Source organism: Ovis canadensis, chromosome 13 (assembly GCF_042477335.2).
Source record: "Ovis canadensis isolate MfBH-ARS-UI-01 breed Bighorn chromosome 13, ARS-UI_OviCan_v2, whole genome shotgun sequence".
Taxonomy (NCBI): Eukaryota; Metazoa; Chordata; class Mammalia; order Artiodactyla; family Bovidae; genus Ovis; species Ovis canadensis.
Window position 1 is genome coordinate 66086201 of NC_091257.1, and position 14018 is coordinate 66100218.

A 14018-nucleotide genomic window follows, 5' to 3' on the forward strand; every position below is an offset into this window, starting at 1 on the left:
AAAGGAAACCAGACATCCCAAGTTAAGGAATTTAGTGATTTTCTATGTATGGGAGGATGGAAGGGTCTGGGCTCACAGAAATCATTCCTTTCATACATATCTCAATTATCCTGTATTTTTCACATCCTGAGTTCTTAAGGGCTCATGGCAGGAAGTGACTGCAGCCTGATGGCTGCTAAATCACAGGTATTCTTCTCCTTCCTGAGTGCCCTCAGGAACTCACATTGAAGGGCTGGAATAACTGATGACTGCTGACATGCCAGGAAATACTCCGTTTCTCATCCCTTATGCTGCTGTTGCTGCTAAGTCACTTCAGTTGTGTCCGACTCTGTGTGACCCCATAGACGACAGCGCACCAGGCTCCCCCGTCCCTGGGATTCTCCAGGCAAGAACACTGGAGTGGGTTGCCATTTCCTTCTCCAGTGCATGAAAGTGAAAAGTGAAAAGGAAGTAGCTCAGTCGTGTCTGACTCTTTGCGACCCCATGGACCGCAGCCCACCAGGCTCCTCTGTCCATGGGATTTTCCAGGCAAGAGTACTGGAGTGGGGTGCCATCACCTTCTCCCTCATCCCTTATAGTGGAATCTAAAAAGAAATTATACAAATGAACTTCCTTACAAAACAGAAAGAGACTCACAGACTGAAAATGAACTTTTGGGCGCTGGTGGTGGGATGGGGGAAGAATGCGGGAGAAGGGATAGTTAGGAAGTTTGGGATGGACATGTACATACTGCTATATTTAAAACGGATAACTAACAAGGACCTATATGGAGCTTTGCTCAATGTTATGCAGCAGCCTGGATGGGAGGGAAGTTTGGGGGAGAATGGATACATGTATGTATATGACCAAGTTATTTTGCTGTTCACCTGAAACTATCAAAACATTGTTAATCAGTTATACCCTAATACAAAATACAAAGTTTTTTAAAAAGAACAGAGACCTCGAAGAAAGGACTTTAAGAAGTATATTAATAAAAAATAAGTATATTAGTAACAATAATACTGCCTTCTATAACAAAGAGACCCAAGAATACAGTGGTTCAAACATAATAGAAATGTATATCTTACTCGCATGACAAAGAAGTGTTCCCGTCTCATAATGGTCTTCATCCACACAGTGATTCAGGGATCTAGGCCCATTCTATCTTGTACCTTCAGCGACTATTAGAGTCTTATAGTTATCTGCACAAAGCCTGCAGCTTAGGAAAGCCTTAGCTTGACAAATGGCGCTACTTCAACTCATATACCATCGATGAAAATGAGTCACATAGTCACCTAACTACAAAGAAGCCTGGGAAATGTGTTCTAGGTAGAAGACCAGGAAAGGCAGGAAAGTGACTTTTGGTGAACAGCCAGTAATCTCTTCCATGGGAGAGTTTATAAAATTCTAGAAGGGATGGATCACATATTCCCAAGGAAGTATAGTTTCTGATTAGAGGATGCAGTGAGTTGATGTATGGGCCATAATTCTTCACTTTCCTATGTAGTACTGTGTACCCATAATATTGCCATGGACAATATATTTTCCCAGCCACTGATATTGGACTTGACTATATGACTTTCTCTGGTCACTGAAATCAGGTAGAAGTGGTAGTGTATCAGTTTTGAGCTTCAGTCTTAAGAGTTTCTGCGTGTTTCTACTTTTCTTATGCTTTCACCATCTCCACTAGAAATTCTGCCTGGATAATCACTGCCCTTCAGCCTGGGACTGCAGAGTGAAGACAAGAGAAGCAGACCAGAGATCAACTCAGCACTTAAAGCCCAGCTCACTAAGGCCATCGTCTTGAAGTGCCTGACTGATGCAAGTTTAGATCTCCCAGCACCCAGACAACTTGTAGATACATGAGATCAACAAAGTAATCTCAGTCAACCCACATACACATGAGAAATAAATACTAGTTTTTATATGCCACTGAGGTTTCATGGTTGTTACACAACACTATTGTGGCAATAGCTGCTGATACAGAAGGACAAATAAAGCGTATCCTCATTCCCCCTAGCCTTTTGTAAGTGCTCAGTTGTGTCCTATTCTTTGCAAACCCATGGATTATAGCCCACCAGGCTCCTCTGTCCATGGAATTTTCCCGGCAAAAATACTGTAGTGGGTTTCCTACTCCAGGGTATCTTCCCGACCCAGGGATCAAACCTGTATCTCCTGAACTGGCAGGCAGATTCTTTACCACTGTGCCACCTGGGAAGCCCAAGTGATGTCCATTCCACCTGATTGAAGAAAGAGTTAGAAAATAAGAGATTACTTGGCTCAGCACCAGGCATGGAGTAAATGAACACTGCGTCTGAAGTTAAAACCAAACTGTATACTTTGCTTGTCCTCTCCACACACCCTGACTTGGAATCCTTAGGTTTCTCTTCCAGGACAGGATTCCCTGATTTTCAGCCAACATCCTTGGTCACTGTATGGTTATTCTGATGTAATAGTGATGCATTAATGAAAAGACACTAACAGACCCAGACAAACATAAGTTCCATTACTTAAGTCTCCAACTTCGTATGCCCAAGAACAGGAGACTCTGAGCAGACTGATGGAGGGACCTATGGCTTTCAGGTTCCCATTGAAGGAAGCCAGCTGCCGCCAAGACCACCCCATCAAGACTAGGCTCCTGACAGATCCACTAACGCAGGTCCTCTCAGACTGCATACAAAGCACCCAGGAACTTTGTTAAGTGCATATTCTGACTCAGCAGGTCTGGGATAGCACCTGAGATTCTGCATTTCTAACCATTTACCGGGTGAAACTGATGCCTCTGATCTTCAGGCCAGACTTTGAGTAGCAAAGCTCCAAAGCAAGGGTATCAACCTTGGTTGCACAATCTTGGCTTCACAATAACCTAAGAAGCTTTAAAAACATTAACCACCCCTGGGTCCCACCCCTAAAGATTTTGATGCAGGAGGTCTGGGATGCTACTTGGGCATCCTGGCTATTCCAATGTATAGCCACTGCTTTGAGAGCACCCTCTGCTGTTTCCAGGGGGTTTGTGCCCTCTTGTCTCCTCCCTGTTTTCTGGAGGCTCTGGCTCTCAGTTTGCCTGACTATCCTTTATTTTACCAAGTAAGAGAATATAATATTTTTCAACTAAAATAATTCCCATTTTGTGAAAGAAGAGACAACCATTTATCAAAAAGGTAAAATAGGAAGACAAAAATGAAGTCCTTAAAACTGAACTAATATGACCTTGTGAAAGTCCCACTCTCCTGCTCTTCCTTTCCTAGTTCACTGGTGCCTGGTGCAAAGAATTCCAGGGCCCCCCTTGCAGCCCAGGGCCTCCTTCTGTCCACCTGAAAAATTGGTCATTGAGATGATAAGGCTTTGCTTCCTAGGTGGCTCAAATTGTAAAGAATCTGCCTGCCAGTGCAGGAGAAAACAAGGCCTTAACTAGTCCACAACCAGGTGTAAATAAGTGGAATATATTTGCTTTCTAACCCAAATAGTTTAATACATGTTTTATATCAAAACAAGGATAGAAACATGGAGATTAACTTAAATTTATGTGAGTTTTTTGATGAAATCCCAGACTTCAAAATAATTCAGGGTCTGTCTCAGGTTGGAGGTAGAGGCTGGCTTTTGAAGGGTTTGGAAGTGTTGCCAGATCAAGTGAGACTCCCAGTTCAATCTCAGTTTCAGACAATGAGTCATTTCTTAGTAGAAGCATGGGCCCCAGTCACACAGTAGTGAGTGTTGGAGTTGGACCCCTGAACCCTCTGTCTGGTTCTTCACCATCATAGTTGGTGTGCAATCAGGCCTGGATACGGACCCTGGCAAGCTCCAGATGACTTCAGGAATTCTGACAACACCCTCAAAGTATCATAGGGCATCCACCTAGACTCTCAGTTTACATGTGTGTTTTTTTTGTTCCTTGGCTTTTTTTGTTTGACAGTGTTTGTCTCCTTGGGCTTTCACATTCACAGCTTACAAGTCAGTTCCCAGGCAAGCATCTTGAAAACAGAGCACCATCTTTTTGGCCTGGATTCCTCCATGCCTTCACAAAACATTTATCCCCTATGTGTCTAGCCTTACTCCCACCCTTTCCCCACTCATACCACCAACACCTGAAGACCTTGTCAATCCCCAGCCTACCCCTGTGTATTAGCCATGGCATAGGATTTGGGGAAACCAAGAAAAACAAAAATGTGTATCTCAAATCACATGAACTAGTCAAGAAAGGCAGAGCATAGAGAGGACGCGGTTTAGGGTGATCCATTCTCCAAGCTCTTTGCTGTCTCTGGTCTCTTTTTTTTTTTCTTTTGCCTCTGGTCTTAATGCCCTCCTCAGGCATCTGGTCCCATCACTTCATAGGAAATAGATGGGGAAACAGTGGGAACAGTGTCAGACTTTATTTTTGGGGGCTCCAAAATCACTGCAGACGGTGACTGCAGCCATGAAATTAAAAGATTCTTAATCCTTGGAAGAAAAGTTATGACCAACCTAGATAGTATATTCAAAAGCAGAGACATTACTTTGCTGACTAAGGTCCGTCTAGTCAAGGCTATGGTTTTTCCTGTGGTCATGTATGGATGTGAGAGTTGGACTGTGAAGAAGGCTGAGCGCCGAAGAATTGCTGCTTTTGAACTGTGGTGTTGGAGAAGACTCTTGAGAGTCCGTTGGACTGCAAGGAGATCCAACCAGTCCATTCTGAAGGAGATCAACCCTGGGATTTCTTTGGAAGGAATGATGCTAAAGCTGAAGCTCCAGTACTCTGACCACCTCATGTGAAGAGTTGACTCATTGGAAAAGACTTTGATGCTGGGAGGGGTTGGGGGCAGGAGGTGAAGGGGACGACAGAGGATGAGATGGCTGGATGGCATCAAGGACTTGATGGACGTGAGTCTGAGTGAACTCCGGGAGATGGTGATGGACAGGGAGGCCTGGCGTGCAGCGATTCATAGGGTCGCAAAGTCGGACACGACTGAGCAACTGAACTGAACTGAGGCAGAAGTGGGATCTCTGAGCAAGATCCCTACTACATTATCCCCTTTGAATGCTGCCCTTCTGGCTTCTGAGACCTTCACTGCCCTCCTAGGAGCTGTGCACTACGCACTCAACTTCAGTCAGGATATCTTTTCTGAGCTCTGAGTCCACACCAAGCTCAGACCAGCTGACTGTCTCACAAGATCCCAGACATCAGAGTGGGACAGCCCAGGACCTCGCAGCTCTGGTGGAGCAGGCTGACCTGGTCATGGCTGAGTGTGTGTCTACCTGTGTGTGTCAGCATCCTGGCCCCCACCCACACCATCCTCGCTGGCAGACAGCCTAGCTGACCACAACCCACTTGTCAATAAGTAAACAGGATGGGTTTATTGCTACCTTGGTAAGCAAATACCAGTCACCATCTAAACCAGGAAGAACTCAACCCATTGGGAGGGGAAACTTCACAACTCTGTATTGTAGGAAAGAGGGAAGAAATGGATAAAGAAAAACAAAAATGGACAGGGAAGCAGTGAAGGAGACAGAGAAAAGAAAACCAGGGCCAGCATTGTAGGCAGTACCAAAACAAAGGTCTTGGGCTACTGTGTTTTCACCAGCTGCTCTGTGCCCCCAGAGATGCCCCTACTTGCCAAGCTCCCTTGCCTCGGGCCTGCCTCCCCACATCATACCTCCTGACCCTCCTTCCATGCAGGCCCCCCTATCCTCCTGCAGGCCCTGATCAGGCTATAGCTTGTCCTAGAAATCCTCAAGGATAAGCCATCTCCAGGGCTCCCCCTTATTTGTACAGAAAGGTCCAAAGTGTGTCTGTCTCCAGCCAGATAAACTCCTGGAAGATTCATCTTCTCTTATTTGGGGCCCTCTACTGAGTCTATTAATATTGTAGGGTATTCAGTATAGGGACAGTGAACCTTTCATTGGTCCATCCAGGGTCACCAGAAAATGCAGAACAAATTTAGCCTCCTACATCTTAGCCTTTCATCTCTCATCTATCCTTTTCCACTTATCCTTGACCTTTCTTGGCTTGCCTCCCTGGGTCTCAGCAGTAATTGTGTCTTAATAGGAGCACCTCTGGTGAGATGGTGAAGAATCTGCCTACATGAAGCAGGACATTCAAAGTCAGTGCTCTGGGACAACCCAGAGGGAAGGGGAGGGGAGTTCACAATGGGGGGACACATGGGCTCCCATGGCTTATTCATGTTGATGTATGGCAAAAACCACCACAATATTATAAAGTAATTATCCTCCAATTAAAATTAATTAATTAATTTTTTAAAAAAAGAATCCACCTGCAATGTGGGAGACTTGGGTTCGATCCCTGGATTGGGAAGATCCCCTGGAAGAGGGTATGGCAACCCATTCCAGTATTCTTGCCTGGAGAATCCCCATAGACAGAGGAGCCTAGTGGGCTACAGTCCATGGGGTCACACAGAGTCAGACACGACTGAAGCAACTAAGCAGCATCAACCCTGGGTCTCAGTGGTAACTGTGTCTTAATAGGAGCATTCAAGGCTGGTGACTCAGGTAGGGGGAGGGAGGCTGGAGCTGCCAACTTCCTGGGAGGAGCACTTACCCTAAACAGACCATCCACTGAGTCACTGGGAAGACTAGGAGATTCTGGAGGTTGGCAGAGGCTGACTCATCCTTGTCTTTATATTTCAGTGGAGAAGGAAAAGTCCTCATACAAAGGAAAATGGCCAGTTCATCATTGTTTCTCCACAGACTTGAAAGCTGGATTTGAGTCATAAGGAAAGATGGCACAGGCTTCAAGAACATCCCTGTGACAACCCTGGAAGACATGACCTGGGGAGAGAAAGGAGTTCTGGGTCCTTTCAAAATACAATGGCAGGAGCAAAAGATCAAGATATAAAAACTCAGTCAAATTCAGACTCAGAAAAATAAAAAGTGTATTTGAAGGCTATATTTGCCTTGTGAAATAATCTTTTATCATAAAGATCAGAGCTCTTAACTTTATATAGCATTCTGATCTTGGTAATTTCCAAGGTTTGCTTATAGATCTGCCACTAGTTAAGAGAGAAGACACCCTGGAGCTTGGGCTTCCCAGGTGACTCAGTGGGTAAAGAATCTGCCTTCAATGCAGGCAAAAGAGGAGATGCAGTTTCTACCCCTGGGATGGGAAGTTCCCCTAGAAGAGGCATGGCAACCCACTCCAGTATTCTTGCCTGGAGAATCCCATGGACAGAGGAACCTGGCGGGCTATAGTACATAGGGTCCCAAAGAGTTGGACATGACTGAGCAGAAACACATGCACTCTAGAGCTCACACCACTAGAAACTTCTGCCCCAGAGAATGGTAATTCTCACCTGTAAGTTGCAGATCATCCCTCATACCCTCAACTCTAGTTCGCTGCTGCTGCTGCTAAGTTGCTTCAATCGTGTCCTACTCTGTGACCCTATGGACTGTAGCCTGCCAGGGTCCTCTGTGCATGGGATTCTCCAGGTAAGAATACTGGAGTAGATTGCCATGCCCTGCTCCAGGGAATCTTCTGAACCAGGGATTGAACTTACATCTCTTAAGTCTCCTGCATTGGCAGGCAGGTTCCTTACCACTGGTACCACCTGGGAAGCCCCAACTCTAGTTCAGAGCCTCTCAAACTTTCCAAATAAACTGGAAAGCCTGTTAAAAACAGAGGTGGCTGGGCTGAACCTCAGAGTTCCTGATTCAATAGGTTTGGGGTAGTACCCAATTGTTTGTATTTTCAACAAGTTCCCAGGTGAGTCTCATTCTGCTGATAGATAAGGTACACTTTAAGCATAATTGATTGAGTTCGCTGCGCCTGCTAGCACTCTCTGCACACACCCCAGAAAACTTGGAAAACTAGTGCTTCCGGGAGAGTCACTCCACCTAAGCACTGGTCTCTTTACATCCTGGGCTACAGGGCTGTCTGTGTTGCCTGCTGGGCACACTGCACTTCCTGTGGGTGTTGCCTCTCCCACTGTCTGCCGTGACTGGCTCACGTCTTCTTTGTCTTCAAATCTCTTCATGTGTCCAGCCCAGCTAGTGAGGAAACAGACACCATCCTCTCCACGGTTTCACTCTTTATTGAGGAAACAGATGCCATCCTCTTCCCAGCACTAAATCATCAGACCCTCCTCCTCAGGCCCCACTCTCTCTGCCCACCCTGCTCAGAGACAGAGGAGAACCTGTGTCCATCAAAAACCATTCATGTCACTCATGTCCTTCCTCTTTTCATTCTCCCTCTTCCCCTATTTCTTCCCTTACTTTCTCTCTTATGAGAATACTGGATCATTACCACAAGCAAACAAACATCTCCAGCATTTCTCATCTTTTTAAAAAAAGAGAGGGTGAAGTTTCCCTAGACCTCCATAACTGCCTCTAGATACTACCCTATTCCTCACCTAATATTGAAAGCAAAACTTCTTCAAGGGACTTCTCTGGTGGTCCAGGGGCTAAGACTCTGAGCTCCCAGTGCAGAAGGCCTAGATCCAATCCCTGGTCAGGAAACTAGATCTCCCATGAGGCCACTAAAGAGCCTGCAAGACGCAATAAAGATCAAAGATTCCATGTGCTGCCACTAAGACCTGGGTCAGCCAAATAAGTAAATATAAATAATTTTTTTAAAATACCTTCTTCAAAGTATTATGTACAGTTCCCGTCACTACTTCCTCCCTTCTCAATCCACTTTATTTTTTTTTTTTCTTGATGGCCACATATTGATTTATTTTTTTTTTTTAATTTTAAAATCTTTAATTCTTACATGCATTCCCAAACATGAGCCCCCCTCCCACCTCCCTTCCCATAACAACTTTCTGGGTCATCCCCATGCACCAGCCCCAAGCATGCTGCATCCTGCGTCAGACATAGACTGGCGATTCAATTCACATGATAGTATACATGTTAGAATGTCATTCTCCCAAATCATCCCACCCTCTCCCTCTCCCTCTGAGTCCAAAAGTCCGTTATACACATCTGTGTCTCTTTCCCTGTCTTGCATACAGGGTCGTCATTGCCATCTTCCTAAATTCCATATATATGTGTTAGTATACTGTATTGGTGTTTTTCTTTCTGGCTTACTTCACTCTGTATAATCGGCTCCAGTTTCATCCATCTCATCAGAACTGATTCAAATGAATTCTTTTTAACGGCTGAGTAATACTCCATTGTGTATATGTACCACAGCTTTCTTATCCATTCATCTGCTGATGGACATCTAGGTTGTTTCCATGTCCTGGCTATTATAAACAGTGCTGCAATGAACATTGGGGTACAGGTGTCTCTTTCAATTCTGGTTTCCTCGGTGTGTATGCCCAGAAGTGGGATTGCTGGGTCATAAGGTAGTTCTATTTGCAATTTTTTAAGGAATCTCCACACCGTTCTCCATAGTGGCTGTACTAGTTTGCATTCCCACCAACAGTGTAGGAGGGTTCCCTTTTCTCCACACCCTCTCCAGCATTTATTGCTTGCAGATTTTTGGATCGCAGCCATTCTGACTGGTGTGAAGTGGTACCTCATTGTGGTTTTGATTTGCATTTCTCTAATAATGAGTGATGTTGAGCATCTTTTCATGTGTTTGTTAGCCATCCGTATAAACTGGTCAACCACTTGTAAAAGAATGAAACTAGATCACTTTCTAACACCGCACACAAAAATAAACTCAAAATGGATTAAAGATCTAAATGTAAGATCAGAAACTATAAAACTCCTAGAGGAGAACATAGGCAAAACACTCTCAGACATAAATCACAGCAGGATCCTCTATGATCCACCTCCCAGAATTCTGGAAATAAAAGCAAAAATAAACAAATGGGATCTAATTAAAATTAAAAGCTTCTGCACAACAAAGGAAACTATAAGCAAGGTGAAAAGACAGCCTTCTGAATGGGAGAAAATAATAGCAAATGAAGCAACTGACAAACAACTAATCTCAAAAATATACAAGCAACTTATGCAGCTCAATTCCAGAAAAATAAACGACCCAATCAAAAAATGGGCCAAAGAACTAAATAGACATTTCTCAATCCACTTTAGTCTGCCTTCCTTCCTTCACACTCTGCTGAATCCCCAACCACTCCCTCATTCCCAGCGTCCTGCTGATAAGATTTTTGACTCTAGGTTTCTTTGGTCCCACCCTCTTCTGCTTCTCCACCTACCTCACTGGATGTGCCTCCTGAATAATGAAGGGCTCTAGCCTTGGAATTGACCATCTTCCCTTCCCTACACTCCCTCTAGCCCATGGCTATAACAGGCTGACTGTTAAATCTGCATCTATAGCCCATGGTCACTTCCCCTGTGCCTGGAATTTTCTCTAACTACCTTTGAGCATCTCAAACTCAAAATGCCTAAAATAAACTTCTTGATTTCCCCTGCCTAACTAGTGTGTGTGTGAGTGGGGTGGGGGGTGGTCAGTGGGGAGGCTTTGGGGTGTGAAAATACATATAACATAAAATTTACCACTTCAAGTGTACAATTCAGTGGCATTAAGTATTAATACATATGTTATGTTGTACAGCCGCATCACTACGTATTTCCAGAACTTTTTATCATCCCAAACTGTTCAGTAAAAACTTCCCTTCCCCCAACCCTATCTTCCTACTCTGGCCTCAGCCTTGGTAATCACTCAGTCAGTTCAGTTCAGTTAAGTTGCTCAGTCGTGTCCGACTCTGCGACCCCCATGAATCGCAGCACGCCAGGCCTCCCTGTTCATCACCATCTCCCGGAGTTCACTCAGACTCACGTCCATCGAGTCCGTGATGCCATCCAGCCATCTCATCCTCGGTCGTCCCTTTCTCCTACTGCCCTCAATCCCTCCCAGCATCAGAGTCTTTTCCAATGAGTCAACTCTTCGCATGAGGTGGTCAAAGTACTGGAGTTTCAGCTTCAGCATCATTCCCTCCAAAGAAATCCCAGGGTTGATCTCCTTCAGAATGGACTGGTTGGATCTCCTTGCAGTCCAACGGACTCTCAAGAGTCTTCTCCAACACCACAGTTCAAAAGCATCAATTCTTCAATGCTCAGCCTTCTTCACAGTCCAACTCTCACATCCATACATGACCACAGGAAAAACCATAGCCTTGACTAGACGGACCTTAGTCGGCAAAGTAATGTCCCTGCTTTTGAATATGCTGTCTAGGTTGGTCATAACTTTTCTTCCAAGGAGTAAGTGTCTTTTAATTTCATGGCTGCAGTCACCATATGTGGTGATTTTGGAGCCCAAAAAAATAAAGTCTGACACTGTTTCCACTGTTTCCCCATCTATTTCCCATGAAGTGATGGGACCGGATGCCATGATCTTTGTTTTCTGAATGTTGAGCTTTAAGCCAATTTTTTCACTCTCCACTTGCACTTTCATCAAGAGGCTTTTTAGATCCTCTTCACTTTCTGCCATAGGGGTGGTGTCATCTGCATATCTGCGGTTATTGATATTTCTCCCGACAATCTTGATTCCAGCTTGTGCTTCTTCCAGCCCAGCGTTTCTCAAGATGTACTCTGCATAGAAGTTAAATAAGCAGGGTGACAATATACAGCCTTGACATACTCCTTTTCCTATTTGGAACCAGTCATTATTCCATATCCAGTTCTAACTGTTGCTTCCTGACCTGACCTGCATACAGATTTCTCAAGAGGCAGGTCAGGTGGTCTGGTATTCCCATCTCTCAGAATTTTCCACAGTTTATTGTGATCCACACAGTCAAAGGCTTTGGCATAGTCAATAAAGCAGAAATAGATATTTTTCTGGAACTCTCTTACTTTTTCCATTATCCAGCAGATGTTGGCAATTTGATCTCTGGTTCCTCTGCCTTTTCTAAAACCAGCTTGAACATCTGGAAGTTCACAGTTCACGTGTTGCTGAAGCCTGGCTTGGAGAATTTTGAGCATTACTTTACTAGCATGTGAGATGAGTGCAACTGTGCGGTAGTTTGAGCATTCTTTGGCATATATGTTTTAGCAAACCATATTTCATCAGATCTTTAATGTGTAATGTGTATCTTTTTCTTAATGTGTATTCAAGTGAAATTTATTCACTTGAATAAATTTCAAGTGAAGTAAAATTAATTATTCCTAAAACTTCACAACTAAAGTTCAACTCTTCTGCATCACTTTTTAAAAAATTAATAGGTCTAAAATAGTTTTAGGGACTTCCCTGATGGTCCATTGATTAAGAATCCACCTTCCCATGCAGGTAACAAAGGTTCAATCCCTGGTCAGGAAACTAAGACCCCACATGCCAAGGGTCAACTGAACTCTTGCACTCTGGAACCAGCACACCACAATGAAAGACCCTGCATGCCACAAATAAGACCTAGTGCAACCAAAAATAAATAAATAAATAAAACTGTTTTAGGTTTACAGGAAAAAAAATGAGCAAAAATTACAGAGGCTTATATACTCCCTCACCCTTTCTCCTAATTTTCCCAGTTTTTAACATTTTCCATTTTGGTGGTACATTTGTCATAATTGATGACCCAATAATTGAATATTGATGCATCATTATTAACTAAAGCCCATAGTTTATATTAGGGTTCACTTTCAGCATTGTACATTTTATGGGTTTGACAAATGTATAATGAAATATATCTACTATTATGGAATCATACAGAATAATTGTTTCACTGCCCCCCAAATCTCCATGCTACACCAATTCATCTCTCTCCTCCCAAGCCCCTGGCAGCAATTGATCATTTTACTGTCTCCATAATTTTGCCTTTTCCAGAATGTCATATAGTTAGAACCATACAGTATATAATCATTTCAAATTAGCTTCTCCCATTTAGCCTTAAAAGGTTAATTAGTCCTCATATGATCTTAAAATGTCAAGGGATGCCAGTGTCTGGTAATACCACCAAGTTATTATACTTTTTCTCCTGAGATTATTTTATTTTTTAATAATTATTTTCAAGACTTCTGGAGTGGTCCAGCAGTTAAGACTCGGTGCTTACAATGCAGGAGGAGCAAGTTTGATCCCTAGTTGGGGAACTATGATTCCACATGCTGCGTGGCACAGCCAAAAAAATTTTTAAAGAATAAAATAAATAAATAAAAATAAGAAAAACCAGCTTGAAGTAGAGGAGAGAAAGGTCAGATGTGTTCATCTAATCCAATTCTTCTTGGTACAGTAGGTGGAAAAGTCACCTGCTAAAAGGAGATAGAAGGCTAGTAGAAGTAATTCTGGAAACTTGACAGAACAAGGACCAGTGTTTTTATTTTGGGGAGCTATGCTGCTGCTGGTGGTGGTGTGTGCATGAGAGAGAGTGAGAGAAAGAGATGAACAGTGTTTATTTGCGTGTCAAAGAGTGAGACTGTACCCTGAAGATGCCTGCATTTTTTCTTTTTCTAAGATATAAATTATAATACATACAGGAATGCTCACTCTTTTTCACGCACAGTTTTCCACATTTTGAAACACTACTACAGTTATGTTATATGCCCTTTGGTAATGAAACTTTATCCCTTGACCACCCTCCAGAATCGACTGATCTGTTTTCTGTCCCTATAGTTTTACCTCTTCTGGGGAAAAAAAAAAAAGGAATTACACATCAGGTAGCCCTTGAGACTGACTTTTTTCCCTTAGCCAAATGCCTATAAGATTCACCCATATTGTGTATATTAGTAGTTCATTCCTTTGTATTGCTGAGTAGTATTCCATTATATGGCTATATCACAGTTTATCCTCTGACTAGTTGAAGGACATTTTGGTTATTGCTTGTTTTGGAGATTGTGAATAAAACTTCTATAAACATTTGCATATAGATATATGTGTGAACAGGTTTATCCAGTATTATATAAACCCCTAAAAGTTGGATTGCTGGGTCATATGGTAGGTGTTTTGTTACAGATCATTGTAGTTTTGATTTGCTTTTGCATAATGACTAAGCATGTAGAGTATCTTCTCATGTGCATTTTTCTCATCTCTATATATTCTTTTGTGGAGTGTCTATTCAAATCCTTTGACCATTTTTTATTGGGTTGTTTGTTTTGTTGTTGAATTAAGAGTTCCTTTTAGATTTCCATTTTAAACAGTAGATAGGTCTTGAAATGATTCCATAGTGTTTTTCCTTAAAGTCATATTTTTCTCTCTCTGGTTTCTATCACATATTTCA